We start from the raw sequence: 18,502 nt of genomic DNA on the forward strand, positions 1-18,502 counted from the left end.
ATTTAAACTGATTAAATTGATAAATTAAGTACCCCATTATTTTATATTAAAATATTTGTTAGTGGGGCTTGTTTTATATTTGCATTGCACTCCCCTTTAGCTCTCTTAAAACTCAAAATCTGAGTTAGACAATTGAGAGGGAGAGAGAGGCCGGCCATGGAGAGAAAAAGGGAGAGATTTGTGTAATTTGGGCTCAAGACTTGGGAATTTGAAGATCTAGCTCAAGATTTGGCTAGAGCTTGAGTGTTGAAGCTCTTAGGTAAGTGATTTCATGAACTCTTACTTGTAATTTGTAAGTTCAAGGGTTGTTTGTGATCAAGAACATGTAATGAGTTGATTTTGTTGAGATTGAAGTCTTAGAACTCATGCATGTAAGAAATTACCTTGAAATTGCATGTTTGAGCTTGAAACACATGATTCATGTGGAGTTTTGGGTAAAGCTCATATTGTAGCCACCATTTGTACCATCTAAGTTGAGAATGATGAGCATCTCCCACATGCATGTACAAATCATGGGAGTATAAGTCTTGAATGTTGAATTTGAGCATGTTGATGATGGGTTTGAGTCAATTTGGGACATGCATGTAGATAATTCATGTAATTGAGCTTCCTAATGTTGTAATCTGCATTAGTAGCATGTTAGCATGTGTAAATGTGTAATTTGAACCATTGCATGCAAGAAATGTAGATGGAAAACTGATTTGGAGCTCAAGAACACGATCTGGGAAACCCAGATTTTTGAGGTCCGCTCGAGCGGGGTAATGGCCGCTCGAGCGGGAAAATCGTGCTCCCAGCATTTTTGCAGAGTTGGATGCCCGCTTGAGCGGGACATTTCACGCTCGAGCGTGAATTTTTGTAGACGGACCTTCAGCTCGAGCGCATCTTTTGTGCAACCAGTACCTTGCAGGCCTTAAGGGTCCGCTCGAGCGGATAATCTTACGCTCGAGCGGGGACCCTGTTTCCTGGAATTTTGTTCATGCATTCTGTGATTCGTTTTCCGTTCTCTTTCACTTGTAAGCACTCTTAGGCATGTGTTAAGCATTGTAAATGAGATAATGAGATAAGAACAAAGCCTAAAGAGGAATATGTGAATTAAAGAACGGATTGAACTGTTAGTGACCCTTTTGTATTCATGAAATGTGTAGGGTCAAGCTCCAGGGCGCATCCACAAGCCGATCACTGTGAGTAATATCAATATTTGAAAACTTGTCAATGTCCAATTGCTATTCCCCTATAAATATTATGAGTTGTTAATTGGGATTGTGGACAAAAGTTTGACATGAACGAATGGGCCAAAGGCCGTTTGACATGAATGAATGGGCCAAAGGCCGTTTGACATGAACGAATGGGCCAAAGGCCGTTTGACATGAATGAATGGGCCAAAGGCCGTTTGACATGAATGAATGGGCCAAAGGCCGTTTGACATGAATGAATGGGCCAAAGGCCGTTTGACATGAATGAATGGGCCAAAGGCCGTTTGACATGAACGAATGGGCCAAAGGCCGTTTGACATGAACGAATGGGCCAAAGGCCGTTTGACATGAATGAATGGGCCAAAGGCCGTTTGACATGAATGAATGGGCCAAACGCCGTTTGACATGAATGAATGGGCCAAAGGCCGTTTGACATGAATGAATGGGCCAAAGGCCGTTTGACATGAACGAATGGGGCCAAAGGCCGTTTGACATGAATGAATGGGCCGAAGGCCGTTTTGCCATGAATGGAAACCCGGATGGGCCAAAGGCCAGAATGTTTGGAACTACAGTTACTTGACTTGCATTTCGTATAGTTATATATATTTTGCTGTTAAACAAAAGTAAGAATTGGGCCCAAGGCCGTTTGGAGCGTGTTGATCTACATATTGTTATGTAACTGTTATATTTGATATTATTCACTGGGCTATCGCTCACGCTCATTCATGTATTTGTAGGTGAGCCAAGGGAAGTCCAAACCCAGCCCCAGTGAAGTCTGCTAGGAACAACAGGAGTTAAGGGAGAGTCAGCCTTGTGCCTCGCGCATGAGACCATCCTTGCCCTTTTACTATGTACCTATGTTTTGTCTTGTTGGCAAGGACCCAGTGCATGTCTGTACATAGTCTGTTGTAGGTTGACTCGTTTTGGACGATCCTGTCTGTAATGAATTTTGTGAAGCTGTACTTTTGATGTGAGTTATTAACGTATCTGAGTATGGTTTGTTTGATGTGCATATAAGCACGGCTCTATGGACAAAGTTTTTAATTTTGCTTCCGTTCGGCCCCCATTAACTCTGTTAAAATACGTTTAGAACAGTTTGAGGCCGTAGGTAATCTCATGATTACTGGCCGGTTACGTCCTTAACCCACGGGGGCGGGTTCGGGTCGTGACAATTTAAGTTTTTCGAAATCACATAAGTGTTCAGTTCTCATGTCCAAAAGGATGAATTTTAATTCCCTTTGATTTTCTTGCTATTTCTCCCTCCTTTCTCTAACTTTCTCTTAACCTCCCAAGAAGAAAGTTTCTCTCTAACTTTCTCCGTCGTTCTCCATCCTTCTCTATCTGGTTCTAGAAACTAATTAGCTTATGCCACTAGTTGCAAGTTTAACTCAAACTAACCTTGCTTTGCATCGAAGAAAGAGAATTTCCTTAGTAATTGTCGCTTAACGATATTAGTTTTACTTAAGCCCCTCGTTATGGTTTTCAGAATCACCTTTGTGTTTAATTCTTAGGTCCAAATTGATGAATTTGAATTCTATTTGATTTTCTTCCTGTTTCACTTTCTTCAGTCTCTCCAAGCCCTCAAGAAGAATGTCTGTCTCTATCTTTCTTTGTCCTCCTTTATTTTGTTCTAGGAACTAATTTGCTTAGGCCAATAATTGTTTCATTTGCTTCTGTGGCTAAGTTTAACCCAAACTAACATTGCTTAGCCTCCAGGAAAGAGTATTTTCTACGTAATTGTAGCTTCACGATAATAGTTTTAACTTCTGCCCCTCGTTTAAGGTTTCCTAAAGCTCCCGAGTGTTCAATTCTCAAGTCCAAAAGGGTGAATTTGAATTCCCTTTGATTTTCTTGCTGTTTCGCTTTCTTTTCTTTAACTTTCTCTTCTACCTCCCAAGAAGAAAGTTTCTCTCTAACTTTCTCCGTCCTTCTCTATTTTGTTCTAGGAACTAATTAGCTTAGGCCACAAATTGCTTTTATTAGTTCAAGCGGCCAAGTTCGACACAAACTAACCTTGCTTTGCCTCTAAGAAAGAGAACTTTCTGAGTAAATGTAGCTTAATGATTTTCGTTTAGCTTAAGCACCTCATTTAAGGTTTTATAAATCACCTAGGTGTTCAATTCTCAACTCCAAAAGGACGAATTTGAATTCCTTTTGATTTTCTTCCTATTTCTTTTTCTCTTCCCTAACTTTCTCTTCTAGCTCTCAAGAAGAAAGTTTCTCTCTAAGTTTCTCCTTCCTTCTCCGTCCTTCTCTATTTTGTTGTTCTTGGAACTACTTAGCTTTTTTTTTTTTTTGGGTGGATAAGAGATAAAAAAAAACAAGAAAATTTACACAGCTACAAGGGGCATACCCCAGGACCTAACACAGCTATACAGAGGACAGAACAAAAGCCAACAACCTGTTCACCATTCCTATAATCTAGCAATAGGAAGAGTGAACAAGAAATATAAACAATTATAACAACCTAGGCGAAGAGAGCAAACTGAAGCATAGATCCAGGAGGCTATGATCTTGAAGAGAACCTCCTGCTACTGTAGCACCAAGCAAGAGAATCTGGACACTGTATCCACAAAAGGCACGAGCCAAAACAAAAAAACAACAACATTCCCTACACATCCCGTAGGGCTAGGAATGAGAAACAAAAACAAAACTAAACTGTTAAAATGTGTGCAAGCCGAAACAAGGTTACTAGGACAGCTATTAGGAATACAAAGAAGCACAAAAATACTCCTACACAGCCCGTAGGAATAAGCTAAACACACTGCAAAATTATGCAAAAAAAGCAATGAAGAACAACTGATTTTCTCCCTCCTGTAGCACAGCAAGGCGCTAGCAGCAGCCATCACCATGGTACAGACACACCCTTCATACTGCCACCCGAATCTGTGTAGCATGTATCCAGCACCCTTCCACGCCAAAAACCAAGGATGCCAGCAGCACTTCCCTGCAACTACACTGTACGCAGCACCACACCTCCTCACCAACAAGTGAACCTGTCGTAAATCATAAAGGAGAAGAAATAACAGACACACAATATAGGAGCTCTCCTCACTCGACCCACAACACAGTATGTCTCTCCACTCCATATATGATCTCACAACACTAGGCCCACAACTCACATGATACCTCGAAAGGATCAGAAGGGCATTATACTTGAAAGCTCCAAGAACCTGCACAAACCATATATAAGATATAATAAAAGTTAGCATAAAGTATGTGTATTGTCTCTCATCACTCAACCCACAATGTCTGGAAATATATAGGTAGCTCACAGCACTCAACCCTCCATACGGACCCATCAATGTAGGAGAAGATTTAGGATTCATGATAACCTGCAAAGGAGCACCCAGTTAGTAAACCCCACAGTAGTTGCTCACCATCACTCAACCCTCAATGTATGTAACCTCACATCACTCATTCTCCGGCCAGCTGCAATAGTATGGTGCTGCTGCAAGAGATTGAGAGGAAGACTCCATTCCTCCAAAAGCCAATTATCACCTGCAGAAATTTTAACATTTTCCAAAGAAAGAAGCCTACCCCTAACCATTTGGATAATAGAGTTAGTAACAACCTCTTCAGGCTTTTGGACCTTATTGAAGATCCTACTATTCCTCTCTATCCAGATGTGGTAGACAGTGCACAGAAATGATAGCTTAAGAATCACCATTTTCAAGGAGGTGCCACTGATAGATCTAACAGCAAAATCAACAGTTTCCAACCAAGGCGGAACTACTTAGCTTACGCAACTAATTGTTTCATTCTCTTAAGTGGCCAAGTTTTACTCAAACAAACCATGCTTAGCCTCTAATAAAACGAATTTTCTGTGTAATTATAGTAGCTTAACGATTTTCGTTTAACTTAAGCACCTCATTTACAGTTCTGTAAATCGGCTAAGTGTTCAACTCTCATGTTCAAAAGGACGAATGTGAATTTCCTTTCATTTTCTTCCTATTTCCCTTTCTTTCACTAACTTTCTATTTTAGCTCTCAAGAAGAAAGTTTATCTCTAACTATCTCCGTCCTTCTCCATCCTCTCTACTTTGTTCACGGAACTAATTAGCTTACGCCACTAATTATTTCGTTAGCTTAAGTGGCCAAGTTTAGCTCAACCTAACCTTGCTTCGCCTCTAAGAAAGAGAATTTTCTGAGTAATTGTAGCTTAACGAAATCCGTTTAACCTAAGCACCTCATTTATGGTTTTCTAAATCACCTATGTGTTCAATTCTCATGCATGAATTTGAATTCCATTTGATTGTCTCCCTATTTCACTTTCTTTTCTATAACTTTCTCTTCTAACCCTCAAGAAGAATGTTTGTCTCTATCTTTCTCCATCCTTCTCTATTTCGTTCTAGGAACCAATTAGCTTAGGCCACAAATTGTTTCATTTGCTTCAACGGCCAAGTTTAACTCAAACTAGCCTTGCTTAGCCTCAAAGAAATAGAATTTTTTGAATAATTGTAGCTTAACGATAATAGTTTTACTTAAGCACCTCATTTAAGGCTTTCTAAATTACCTACGTGTTCAATTCTCAAGTCCAAAAGGACGAATTAGAATTCCCTTTGATTTTCTTGCTATTTCTCTTTCTTTTCTCTGACTTTCTCTTCTACCTCTCAAGAAGAAAGTTTCTCTCTAACTTTCTCCGTCCTTCTCCGTATCCTTCTCTATTTTGTTCTACGAACTAATTAGCTTAGGCCACTTTTTGTTTCATTAGCTCAAGTGGCCAAGTTTAACTCAAAACTAACCTTGCTTAGCCTCTAGGAAAACAGAATTTTCTCAGTAGTTGTAGCTCAACGATATTAGTTTATATTAAGCACCTCATTTAAGGTTTTCTAAATCACCTAAGTGTTCAATTCTCCAGTCCAAAAGGATGAATCTGAATTACCTTTAATTTTCTTCCTATTTCACTTTCTTTCCCGAACTTTCTATTTTAGCTCTCAACATGAAAGTTTAACTCTAACTTCCTTCGTCCTTCTCCATCTCTCTGTACTTTGTTCTAGGAACTAATTAGCTTAGGCCACTAATTGTTTCATTAGCTCAAGTGGCCAAGTTTAGCTCGCACTAACCTTGCTTAGCCTCTTAGAAAGTGAATTTTCTTAGTAATTGTAGCTTAACGATATTAGTTTAACTTAAGCACCTCATTTATGGTTTTCTAAATCACCTAAGTCGTCAATTCTCCAGTCCAAAAGATGGAAATTGAATTTCCTTTGATTGTCTTCCTATTTCTCTAACTTTCTCTTCCCGCTCTCAAGAAGGAAGTTTCTTTCTAACTTTCTCCGTCCTTTGCCATCCTTCTCGATTTTGCTACAGGAACTAATTAGCTGAGGCCACTAATTGTTGCATTAGCTTATGCGGCCCAGTTTATCTCAAAATAACCCGGCCTAGCGTCAAAGAGAGAGAATTTTCTGAGTACTTGTAGCTTAACGATATTAAGCACCTTATTTATGGTTTTCTAAATCACCTATGTGTTTAATTCTCAAATCCAAAAGGATGAATTTTACTTCCCTTTGATTTTCTTCCTAAATCTCTTTCTTTTGCTAACTTTCTCTTCTAGCTCTGTAGAAGAAAGTTTTTCCCTAACATTGACCGTCCTTCTCCATCCTTCCCTAATTATTATTTCTTACGCCACTAATTATTTCGTTAGCTTAAGAGGCCAAGTTTAACTCAAACAAGCCTTGCATAGCCTCTAAGAAAGAGTATTTTCTAAGTAACCGTGGCTTGATGATTTTAGTTTAACTTAAGCTCGTCATTTAAGGTTTTCTAAATCACCTACGTATTCAATTCTCAAGTCCAAATGGATGAATATGAATTCCCCTTGATTTTCTTCCTATTTATCTTTGTTTTCTTTGACTTTCTCTGCTAGCTCTCTAGAAGAAAGTTTTTATCTAACTTTGTCTGTCCGTCTCCATCCTTCTCTATTTTGTTCTAGGAACAAATTAGCTTAGGCCACTAATTGTTTCATTAGCTTAAGTGGCCAAGTTTAACTCAAACGAACCTTGCTTAGCCTCCTAGAAAGAGAATGTTCAGAGTAATTGTGGCTCAATGACATTAGTTTAACTTAAACACCTCATTTATGGTTTTCTAAATCACCTATGTGTTCAATTCTCTCAAGTTCAAATGGATGAATTTGAATTCTGTTTGATTTTCTTCCAATTTCTTTTTGTTTTCTCTAACTTTCTCTTCTAGCTCTCTAGATTAAAGTTTTTCTCTAACTTTGTCCGTCCTTCTCCATCCTTCTCCCTATTGTTCTAGGAACTAATCAGCTTAGGCCGCTAATTGTTTCATTAGCTCAGGTGGCCAAGTTTAACACAAACTAACCTTGCTTTTTTTTTTTTTGGGTGAATGAACTAACCTTGCTTAGCCTCCTAGAAAGAGAATTTTCATCGTAATTGTAGCTTAATGACATTAGTTTAAATTGAACACCTCATTTATGGTTTTCTAAATCACCTATGTGTTCAATTCTTAAGTCCAAATGGATGAATTTGAATTCCGTTTGATTTTCTTCCTATTTTCCTTTGTTTTCTCTAACTTTCTCTTCTAGCTCTCTAGAATAAAGTTTTGTCTCCAACTTTATCCGTCCTTCTCCATTTTGTTCGAGGAACTAATTAGCTTAGGACACTAATTGTTCCATTAGCCTAGGTGGCCAAGTTAAACACAAACTAACCTTGCTTGGCCTCTAAGAAGGAGAATTTTCTGCGTACTTGTAGCTGAACAATATTAGTTTAACTTAAACACCTCATTAATGGTTTTCTAAATCACCTATGTGGTCAATTCTCAAGTCCAAATGGGTGAATTTGAATTACCTTTGATTTTCTTCCCATTTCTCTTTGTTTTCTCTAACTTTCTCTTTTAGCTCTCTAGAATAAAGTTTTTCCCTAACTTTGTCCGTCCTTCTCGATTTTTTTCTAGAAACTAATTAGCTTAGGCCACTAATTGTTTCATTAGCTCAAGCGGCCAAGTTTAACTCAAACTAACCACGCTTAGCCTATAAGAAAGAGAATTTTCTGTGTAAAGCCACTAATTGTTTCATTAGCTCAAGCGGCCAAGTTTAACTCAGACTAACCATGCTTAGCCTATAAGAAAGAGAATTTTCTGCGTAATTGTAGCCCAACGATTTCCGTTTAACTTAAGCACCTCATTTAAGTTTTTCGAAATCACATAAGTGTTCAGTTCTCATGTCCAAAAGGATGAATTTTAATTCCCTTTGATTTTCTTGCTATTTCTCCCTCCTTTCTCTAACTTTCTCTTAACCTCCCAAGAAGAAAGTTTCTCTCTAACTTTCTCCGTCGTTCTCCATCCTTCTCTATTTGGTTCTAGAAACTAATTAGCTTATGCCACTAGTTGCAAGTTTAACTCAAACTAACCTTGCTTTGCATCGAAGAAAGAGAATTTCCTTAGTAATTGTCGCTTAACGATATTAGTTTTACTTAAGCCCCTCGTTATGGTTTTCAGAATCACCTTTGTGTTTAATTCTTAGGTCCAAATTGATGAATTTGAATTCTATTTGATTTTCTTCCTGTTTCACTTTCTTCAGTCTCTCCAAGCCCTCAAGAAGAATGTCTGTCTCTATCTTTCTTTGTCCTCCTTTATTTTGTTCTAGGAACTAATTTGCTTAGGCCAATAATTGTTTCATTTGCTTCTGTGGCTAAGTTTAACCCAAACTAACATTGCTTAGCCTCCAGGAAAGAGTATTTTCTACGTAATTGTAGCTTCACGATAATAGTTTTAACTTCTGCCCCTCGTTTAAGGTTTCCTAAAGCTCCCGAGTGTTCAATTCTCAAGTCCAAAAGGGTGAATTTGAATTCCCTTTGATTTTCTTGCTATTTCGCTTTCTTTTCTTTAACTTTCTCTTCTACCTCCCAAGAAGAAAGTTTCTCTCTAACTTTCTCCGTCCTTCTCTATTTTGTTCTAGGAACTAATTAGCTTAGGCCACAAATTGCTTTTATTAGTTCAAGCGGCCAAGTTCGACACAAACTAACCTTGCTTTGCCTCTAAGAAAGAGAACTTTCTGAGTAAATGTAGCTTAATGATTTTCGTTTAGCTTAAGCACCTCATTTAAGGTTTTATAAATCACCTAGGTGTTCAATTCTCAACTCCAAAAGGACGAATTTGAATTCCTTTTGATTTTCTTCCTATTTCTTTTTCTCTTCCCTAACTTTCTCTTCTAGCTCTCAAGAAGAAAGTTTCTCTCTAAGTTTCTCCTTCCTTCTCCGTCCTTCTCTATTTTGTTGTTCTTGGAACTACTTAGCTTACGCAACTAATTGTTTCATTCTCTTAAGTGGCCAAGTTTTACTCAAACAAACCATGCTTAGCCTCTAATAAAACGAATTTTCTGTGTAATTATAGTAGCTTAACGATTTTCGTTTAACTTAAGCACCTCATTTACAGTTCTGTAAATCGGCTAAGTGTTCAACTCTCATGTTCAAAAGGACGAATGTGAATTTCCTTTCATTTTCTTCCTATTTCCCTTTCTTTCACTAACTTTCTATTTTAGCTCTCAAGAAGAAAGTTTATCTCTAACTATCTCCGTCCTTCTCCATCCTCTCTACTTTGTTCACGGAACTAATTAGCTTACGCCACTAATTATTTCGTTAGCTTAAGTGGCCAAGTTTAGCTCAACCTAACCTTGCTTCGCCTCTAAGAAAGAGAATTTTCTGAGTAATTGTAGCTTAACGAAATCCGTTTAACCTAAGCACCTCATTTATGGTTTTCTAAATCACCTATGTGTTCAATTCTCATGCATGAATTTGAATTCCATTTGATTGTCTCCCTATTTCACTTTCTTTTCTATAACTTTCTCTTCTAACCCTCAAGAAGAATGTTTGTCTCTATCTTTCTCCATCCTTCTCTATTTCGTTCTAGGAACAAATTAGCTTAGGCCACAAATTGTTTCATTTGCTTCAACGGCCAAGTTTAACTCAAACTAGCCTTGCTTAGCCTCAAAGAAATAGAATTTTTTGAATAATTGTAGCTTAACGATAATAGTTTTACTTAAGCACCTCATTTAAGGCTTTCTAAATTACCTACGTGTTCAATTCTCAAGTCCAAAAGGACGAATTAGAATTCCCTTTGATTTTCTTGCTATTTCTCTTTCTTTTCTCTGACTTTCTCTTCTACCTCTCAAGAAGAAAGTTTCTCTCTAACTTTCTCCGTCCTTCTCCGTATCCTTCTCTATTTTGTTCTACGAACTAATTAGCTTAGGCCACTTTTTGTTTCATTAGCTCAAGTGGCCAAGTTTAACTCAAAACTAACCTTGCTTAGCCTCTAGGAAAACAGAATTTTCTCAGTAGTTGTAGCTCAACGATATTAGTTTATATTAAGCACCTCATTTAAGGTTTTCTAAATCACCTAAGTGTTCAATTCTCCAGTCCAAAAGGATGAATCTGAATTACCTTTAATTTTCTTCCTATTTCACTTTCTTTCCCGAACTTTCTATTTTAGCTCTCAACATGAAAGTTTAACTCTAACTTCCTTCGTCCTTCTCCATCTCTCTGTACTTTGTTCTAGGAACTAATTAGCTTAGGCCACTAATTGTTTCATTAGCTCAAGTGGCCAAGTTTAGCTCGCACTAACCTTGCTTAGCCTCTTAGAAAGTGAATTTTCTTAGTAATTGTAGCTTAACGATATTAGTTTAACTTAAGCACCTCATTTATGGTTTTCTAAATCACCTAAGTCGTCAATTCTCCAGTCCAAAAGATGGAAATTGAATTTCCTTTGATTGTCTTCCTATTTCTCTAACTTTCTCTTCCCGCTCTCAAGAAGGAAGTTTCTTTCTAACTTTCTCCGTCCTTTGCCATCCTTCTCGATTTTGCTACAGGAACTAATTAGCTGAGGCCACTAATTGTTGCATTAGCTTATGCGGCCCAGTTTATCTCAAAATAACCCGGCCTAGCGTCAAAGAGAGAGAATTTTCTGAGTACTTGTAGCTTAACGATATTAAGCACCTTATTTATGGTTTTCTAAATCACCTATGTGTTTAATTCTCAAATCCAAAAGGATGAATTTTACTTCCCTTTGATTTTCTTCCTAAATCTCTTTCTTTTGCTAACTTTCTCTTCTAGCTCTGTAGAAGAAAGTTTTTCCCTAACATTGACCGTCCTTCTCCATCCTTCCCTAATTATTATTTCTTACGCCACTAATTATTTCGTTAGCTTAAGAGGCCAAGTTTAACTCAAACAAGCCTTGCATAGCCTCTAAGAAAGAGTATTTTCTAAGTAACCGTGGCTTGATGATTTTAGTTTAACTTAAGCTCGTCATTTAAGGTTTTCTAAATCACCTACGTATTCAATTCTCAAGTCCAAATGGATGAATATGAATTCCCCTTGATTTTCTTCCTATTTATCTTTGTTTTCTTTGACTTTCTCTGCTAGCTCTCTAGAAGAAAGTTTTTATCTAACTTTGTCTGTCCGTCTCCATCCTTCTCTATTTTGTTCTAGGAACAAATTAGCTTAGGCCACTAATTGTTTCATTAGCTTAAGTGGCCAAGTTTAACTCAAACGAACCTTGCTTAGCCTCCTAGAAAGAGAATGTTCAGAGTAATTGTGGCTCAATGACATTAGTTTAACTTAAACACCTCATTTATGGTTTTCTAAATCACCTATGTGTTCAATTCTCTCAAGTTCAAATGGATGAATTTGAATTCTGTTTGATTTTCTTCCAATTTCTTTTTGTTTTCTCTAACTTTCTCTTCTAGCTCTCTAGATTAAAGTTTTTCTCTAACTTTGTCCGTCCTTCTCCATCCTTCTCCCTATTGTTCTAGGAACTAATCAGCTTAGGCCGCTAATTGTTTCATTAGCTCAGGTGGCCAAGTTTAACACAAACTAACCTTGCTTTTTTTTTTTTTGGGTGAATGAACTAACCTTGCTTAGCCTCCTAGAAAGAGAATTTTCATCGTAATTGTAGCTTAATGACATTAGTTTAAATTGAACACCTCATTTATGGTTTTCTAAATCACCTATGTGTTCAATTCTTAAGTCCAAATGGATGAATTTGAATTCCGTTTGATTTTCTTCCTATTTTCCTTTGTTTTCTCTAACTTTCTCTTCTAGCTCTCTAGAATAAAGTTTGTCTCCAACTTTATCCGTCCTTCTCCATTTTGTTCGAGGAACTAATTAGCTTAGGACACTAATTGTTCCATTAGCCTAGGTGGCCAAGTTAAACACAAACTAACCTTGCTTGGCCTCTAAGAAGGAGAATTTTCTGCGTACTTGTAGCTGAACAATATTAGTTTAACTTAAACACCTCATTAATGGTTTTCTAAATCACCTATGTGGTCAATTCTCAAGTCCAAATGGGTGAATTTGAATTACCTTTGATTTTCTTCCCATTTCTCTTTGTTTTCTCTAACTTTCTCTTTTAGCTCTCTAGAATAAAGTTTTTCCCTAACTTTGTCCGTCCTTCTCGATTTTTTTCTAGAAACTAATTAGCTTAGGCCACTAATTGTTTCATTAGCTCAAGCGGCCAAGTTTAACTCAAACTAACCACGCTTAGCCTATAAGAAAGAGAATTTTCTGTGTAAAGCCACTAATTGTTTCATTAGCTCAAGCGGCCAAGTTTAACTCAGACTAACCATGCTTAGCCTATAAGAAAGAGAATTTTCCGCGTAATTGTAGCCCAACGATTTCCGTTTAACTTAAGCACCTCATTTAAGTTTTTCGAAATCACATAAGTGTTCAGTTCTCATGTCCAAAAGGATGAATTTTAATTCCCTTTGATTTTCTTGCTATTTCTCCCTCCTTTCTCTAACTTTCTCTTAACCTCCCAAGAAGAAAGTTTCTCTCTAACTTTCTCCGTCGTTCTCCATCCTTCTCTATTTGGTTCTAGAAACTATTTTTTTTTTTTGGGTGAATAAGAAATAATAAAAAACAGAAAGATTTACAAAAATACAAGGGGCATACCCCAGGCCCTAACAACAGAAGACAACACAAGCCTCAGCCCACAGGCACCGAAGCCCAAAGAAACACTAACAAAAACCTAAACCAAACCTAAGAGCTACATCCGAAAATTAGGAGAGCCAAAAGAAAACGTTGCCAAGCAGATTGTACAAAGGCCATATCCTATGATGAATAGGGACCTTGTACAAAGGACAAGCCAGCAACCAACAAGCACCATTACAACAGTCCAAAAACTCCCTACACAACCCGTAGGGATGGGCACCAACACACCCACACGCCTCCCTACACAACCCGTAGGGATAGGCACCTGTAACAAAATAAATGTAATACAAAAATTGTAACTCAAGCAAGCCGAAGTGATGTACCAAGAGGGGCCCATCCTACCGACTTGCTCAAGAAACCTGTTACACGAGATACCCAAATACACATGAAACCTCCTACACAACCTGTAGGAATAGGCAAGCTGCAAACTACAATTGTGAACAAATAAAATAAAAGTAAAGACCACTGATTTGCTCTCATTTGTAGCATAGCAAGGCGCTTGAAGCAGCCATCACTATGGTACATACACACCCTGTCAACAGCCATCCAAATCTGAATAGCAATCAGCCACCACTCCTTTACAGCAGGAGAGAAATAAGAGAAATGAAGATAGCTAATAAACCCACTGAAATGCCTAGGCAAGGCGCTACTAGCAGCCATCACCGAAGGGTACATCCACACAGCGTACAACGCCAAAGAGGTGCGCTGATTGCAGCCATCTTCACACCACCAGGCAAACCCCGACACAGCTAGCTGCCAGTGCCCAAAAATAGTAACCAGCGGCAAACTTCTAGCAGCCAAAGTCCAAATCCAAGAACCATCCGAGGTAAACTGCCAGGAGCAATTCCACCTTACAAGTTGCTGCTTAACCTGTACAGTATATAAAAGAGAGGAATTTCCATAACAATGTATTGAGTCATACAGGAGAAGAAACAACAAACATACAGTATAGGACCTCCCCTCACTCGACCCACAATAAGAGAGAACTCTCCACTCAATGTAAGGGCTCCCATCACTCGGCTCACATATTCCGTGCTCTATCATTCCAGCCAGCTGGACAATGAACTTGAGATACCGTAAACCTGCACAAAAATATATATAATATATAGTACATGTTAGTAAAAGAAATATATACTTCCTCCCACCACTCAACCCACATTTACAAGATGAATTGTGCTGGCTCACATCACTCAACCCTCCCTTCATGGGCTCCAGATTTTGTGAATATTTGGGATCCATAATAGCTGATAGAATCTGAGAATAACACCATCTGCAAGACAACACAAGTTATTAGACAAAACACTCCTTATCTGCTCACCATCACTCAACCCTCAATGTAGGGAAACTCACACCACTCGAATTCCTTTCGGCTGCAGCAGTTTGGGACTGCACCAGGATTGTAGAAGGAATGTTCCATTGTTCCAGATACCAGTTGTCACCTGCATAAGCTTTCACATTTTCCATAGAAAGGAGTCTACCCCTAACCATTTGGATGATAGAGTTAGTAACAACCTCTTCAGGTTTGAAGACCTTACTAAAGATTCTACTATTTTTCTCCATCCAAATATGGTAGACAGTGCTGAGAAAAGAGAGTTTCATAATCATAGATTTCAGAGATTTACCATTGATGGATTTAGTAACAAACTCAACAAGTTCCAACCAGGGCAAAGGAGGCCAGTGGGAATTACACTTAGCTTGGATAACAGCCCAAATCCTAGAGGAGTAGTGACACCTAAAGAACAGATGGGAATGGTTTTCCTCAGGGGCACAACATAAAGGGCAGCTAGGGCTGGTAAGAAGACCAAAGATTTGGAGTCTATCCCCAGTGTTAAGTCTCTCATGGATAGCCAGCCATACAATGAAACTAACCCTAGGGATAACAGGAGGACCCCAAACAAGATTAGACCAAGTAACCTTTGGGCCCTTGTCCCTCCAACAATCCCAAGCAGAGTAAATAGAAAAGGAACCATCAGTAGTCAAACTCCACATAGGGATATCAGGGGAATCAATGGAAGGTTTAAGAGAAGGAGGGGTGGCCGTGATCCATTCCTGTATCTCGCAAGAGTTAGGAAAAGGCCAGTTCCAAGAATCATTTGAGATGATTGAACTAACCTTAGAATTGTCAGGAAGGTTGGTATCATACAAAATTCTAGGACCATACCGAAGCAAAAGCGAACCAAAGGGGTGCCAGTTATCATGCCAGAGGAACACATTTTCACCATTGCCAAGTTTGAATTTGATAATAGGGAAGATTAAATCCCTAAGCGATAAAAGTTTCCTCCAAACCCAGGATGGATCACTGGGCATCTTAATACCCCAAAAACTCTTACCCTTAAGTAAGTAGGACTTAACCCATTGACACCACATTGAACATTCCCCACCCGAAAACAGGTACCAAACATGTTTGGCTATAGCCGCTCTATTCCAAACCTCCATATCCTTAAAACCAAGCCCACCCTCATTTTTTTTTTTTGCAAACATGCTTCCAAGCAATCTTAGCACTATGCTTTTTCAGATCCGTCCCAAACCAAAGGAAAGATCTGAGCAGATTTTCAATGTCGCGGATAACCCTCTTAGGGAGAATAAAAATAGAAGACCAATAAACTTGCATCGAGAAGAGAATAGACTGGATGAGTTGGGCTCTACCAGCATAAGATAGCAATTTATTGGTCCAACTTTTAATCCTTTTAGTCATCCTATCAACCAAGATTTGGCAGTCAGACGCTCTAAGCTTAGTGGTGATCAAAGGCACACCCAAATATTTCACAGGGAGGGAGCCCTCAGTGAATTTGGCAATTTGCAAGATGTTAGCTCTAAGCTCACTACTACATCCAGAGAAATAAATGTTACTCTTATTAGGATTAGGAGTGAGACCGGACAAGTTCCTAAATTCCTCCAAACCTTGCATGATGAGATGGACAGTCCCCGGATCCCCTCTACAGAAGATCATAAGGTCATCAGCAAAACACAAATTAACAATTTTAGTCTTCTCACATCTCCAATGGAACTTGAAAAGGGGGTTTCTAGATTTTTCAGCAAGAATTCTAGCCAAAACCTCCATAGCCAACACAAAAAGATAAGGGGACATAGGGTCACCTTGCCTAAGGCCCCTAGCCCCTTTAAAGTACCCATGAAGACTACCATTGATGCAAATAGAGAAAGAAGGACTAGTCATACAAGCATTGATCCAATTTATAATGCAAGGAGGAAAGTCCATAGCTGTGAGGATGTCAATAATAAACTCCCATCTCACAGTATCATAGGCTTTCATGATGTCCACTTTCATAGCACACTTTGGAGTTTTGGAACTCCGGTGGTAACCCCTCATAATCTCTTGGGACAGAAAGATGTTGTCCGAGATTCTTCTACCCTGGACAAAAGCAGATTGCACAGGATCAATAAGATCAGGAAGCACCAATTTGACTCTATTGGCTATTATCTTGGCAATGCATTTATAGATGGTGTTGCAGCAAGAAATAGGCCTATAGTCACCAACATTCATAGGATTAGGAATTTTGGGAATAAGAGCAATGATGGTGCTATTGATCTCCGAGAGGAGTTTACCAGAGTCAAAAAATGACTTAATGGCAAGGGTAACCTCCTTCCCAACAATATCCCACGAGCTTTTGAAGAAACCAGCTGAATACCCATCAGGGCCAGGAGCTTTATTGGCTTTGAGAGACCAAAAAGCCTCCTTGATTTCAGCCTCCGAAATAGGTTTAGCCAAAAGAGCCGATTGAGAATTGGAAACCTTTTTATTCACCAACGATTTAATGCGCTCAAGACCATTGTACTCCCCCGAGATAGGGGTACCAAACAGCTTGGTATAGAACTGGACAAAAGTATCATGAATATCAGTTATCTTAGTGGACTTAGTACCATCTTCCATCACCACACTCATGATTTTACCTCTATTAATATTACTCTTAACAGACCTAAAAAAGAAGCTGCTATTCCTATCCCCTAGACCAAGCCATTGGACTCTGGATTTTTGAAGAGCAAGACACTCTTCCAAATTGCTAAGGTCAATGTATCTTTTCAACTCCTCTCTCTCCTTAGATTGAAGCTCACAGTTCAAAGGATCCTTATCAAGGTTAATTTGAGCAAGATCCAAACTAGCCTTAGAGATGAGGACACGAGTGGACAGATCACTAAAATCTTTTTTATTAAGAAGCTTAAGGCTGGCTTTGAGTTGTCTTAACTTCTGACACACTCTGAACATAGGGACACCACGAATATATTGAGACAAGGTATTTGAAACAGTGCTAAGAAAATCTGGGTGATGGGACCAGAAGTCAAAATATTTGAATGGTTTCTTAAAGGAGCTACTGTTAACATTGATGTTGACCACAACAGATGAGTGATCAGAAATACCAGCCGGGAGAAAAGTAGCCGTAGACTCAGGAAACTTATCCAGCCAGGCCTCATTAACCAGAACTCTGTCAATCTTGGTAGCTATGAAAGCTCCCTCGCTCCTTTTATTAGCCCATGTGAATTGGCATCCACCATAAGATAGATCAGCCAATTCAGATGCGTTAATATAAGTATTAAACTCCTCATTTTCAGAAGTCCAGGAAGGAGAACCCCCAATTTTTTCCTGTTGGTATCTTATAGCATTAAAATCACCCAAGAAAACACAAGGAATTTTGGACTTAGCACGGGAGATGTTAAACATTGTATCAAAAAATACTTTCCTCAAAGTGTGCTTGTTTGCAGCATAGACAAAAACAGCAAAAAAATATTCATTTGTAGCCAAGTCAAGAATTTTACACAAAATATGCTGATTTGACATGGACATCAGTTGAAGATCACAAAAATCATTGTTCCAGCACACCCAGACTCTCCCAGTTTCAGTTGGTTGTGAATTGGAGAGCATAGACCAGTTACCAAAACATTTACCACAAATTTTCCTCTCATTGATTTGCTTTATTTTAGTTTCCAAAACTCCTATGACATGAACATTTTCTTTAGACACAAAATTCTTAACTTCTTTTTTGTTTAGAGGGATCATTCAATCCTCTAACATTCCATGAAACAATTTTTACAGTCATTAGGATACAAAAAAGAGAGGTGACAAAAGACAACCACAACCAACTGAAACTGGTTACTTCTTCTTCTTCCTCTGGCTGCTGCTACCTTTGCCAGAGGACTTGTTCTTTATATGCTGGTTTACCTGAGCTACAGTAGGTGACTTCTTTACCTCTTTCAGAGCTGACTCTATCATTTCAGCAGCATTTGGTATAACCAGCTCTGTAAGTTTGAAAAGCTTCTTTTGAAATATATCCACATCACTGCTGTCAGAACTTACTTCTTCCACAGAGGAACTCTTCCCAGCCGGATCCTCCTGTATCACTTGAGTATGAACTGAATCTGC

The sequence above is a fragment of the Camellia sinensis genome, chromosome 10 (genome assembly GCF_055761805.1).
Source record: "Camellia sinensis isolate YWXY chromosome 10, ASM5576180v1, whole genome shotgun sequence".
Classification (NCBI taxonomy): Eukaryota; Viridiplantae; Streptophyta; class Magnoliopsida; order Ericales; family Theaceae; genus Camellia; species Camellia sinensis.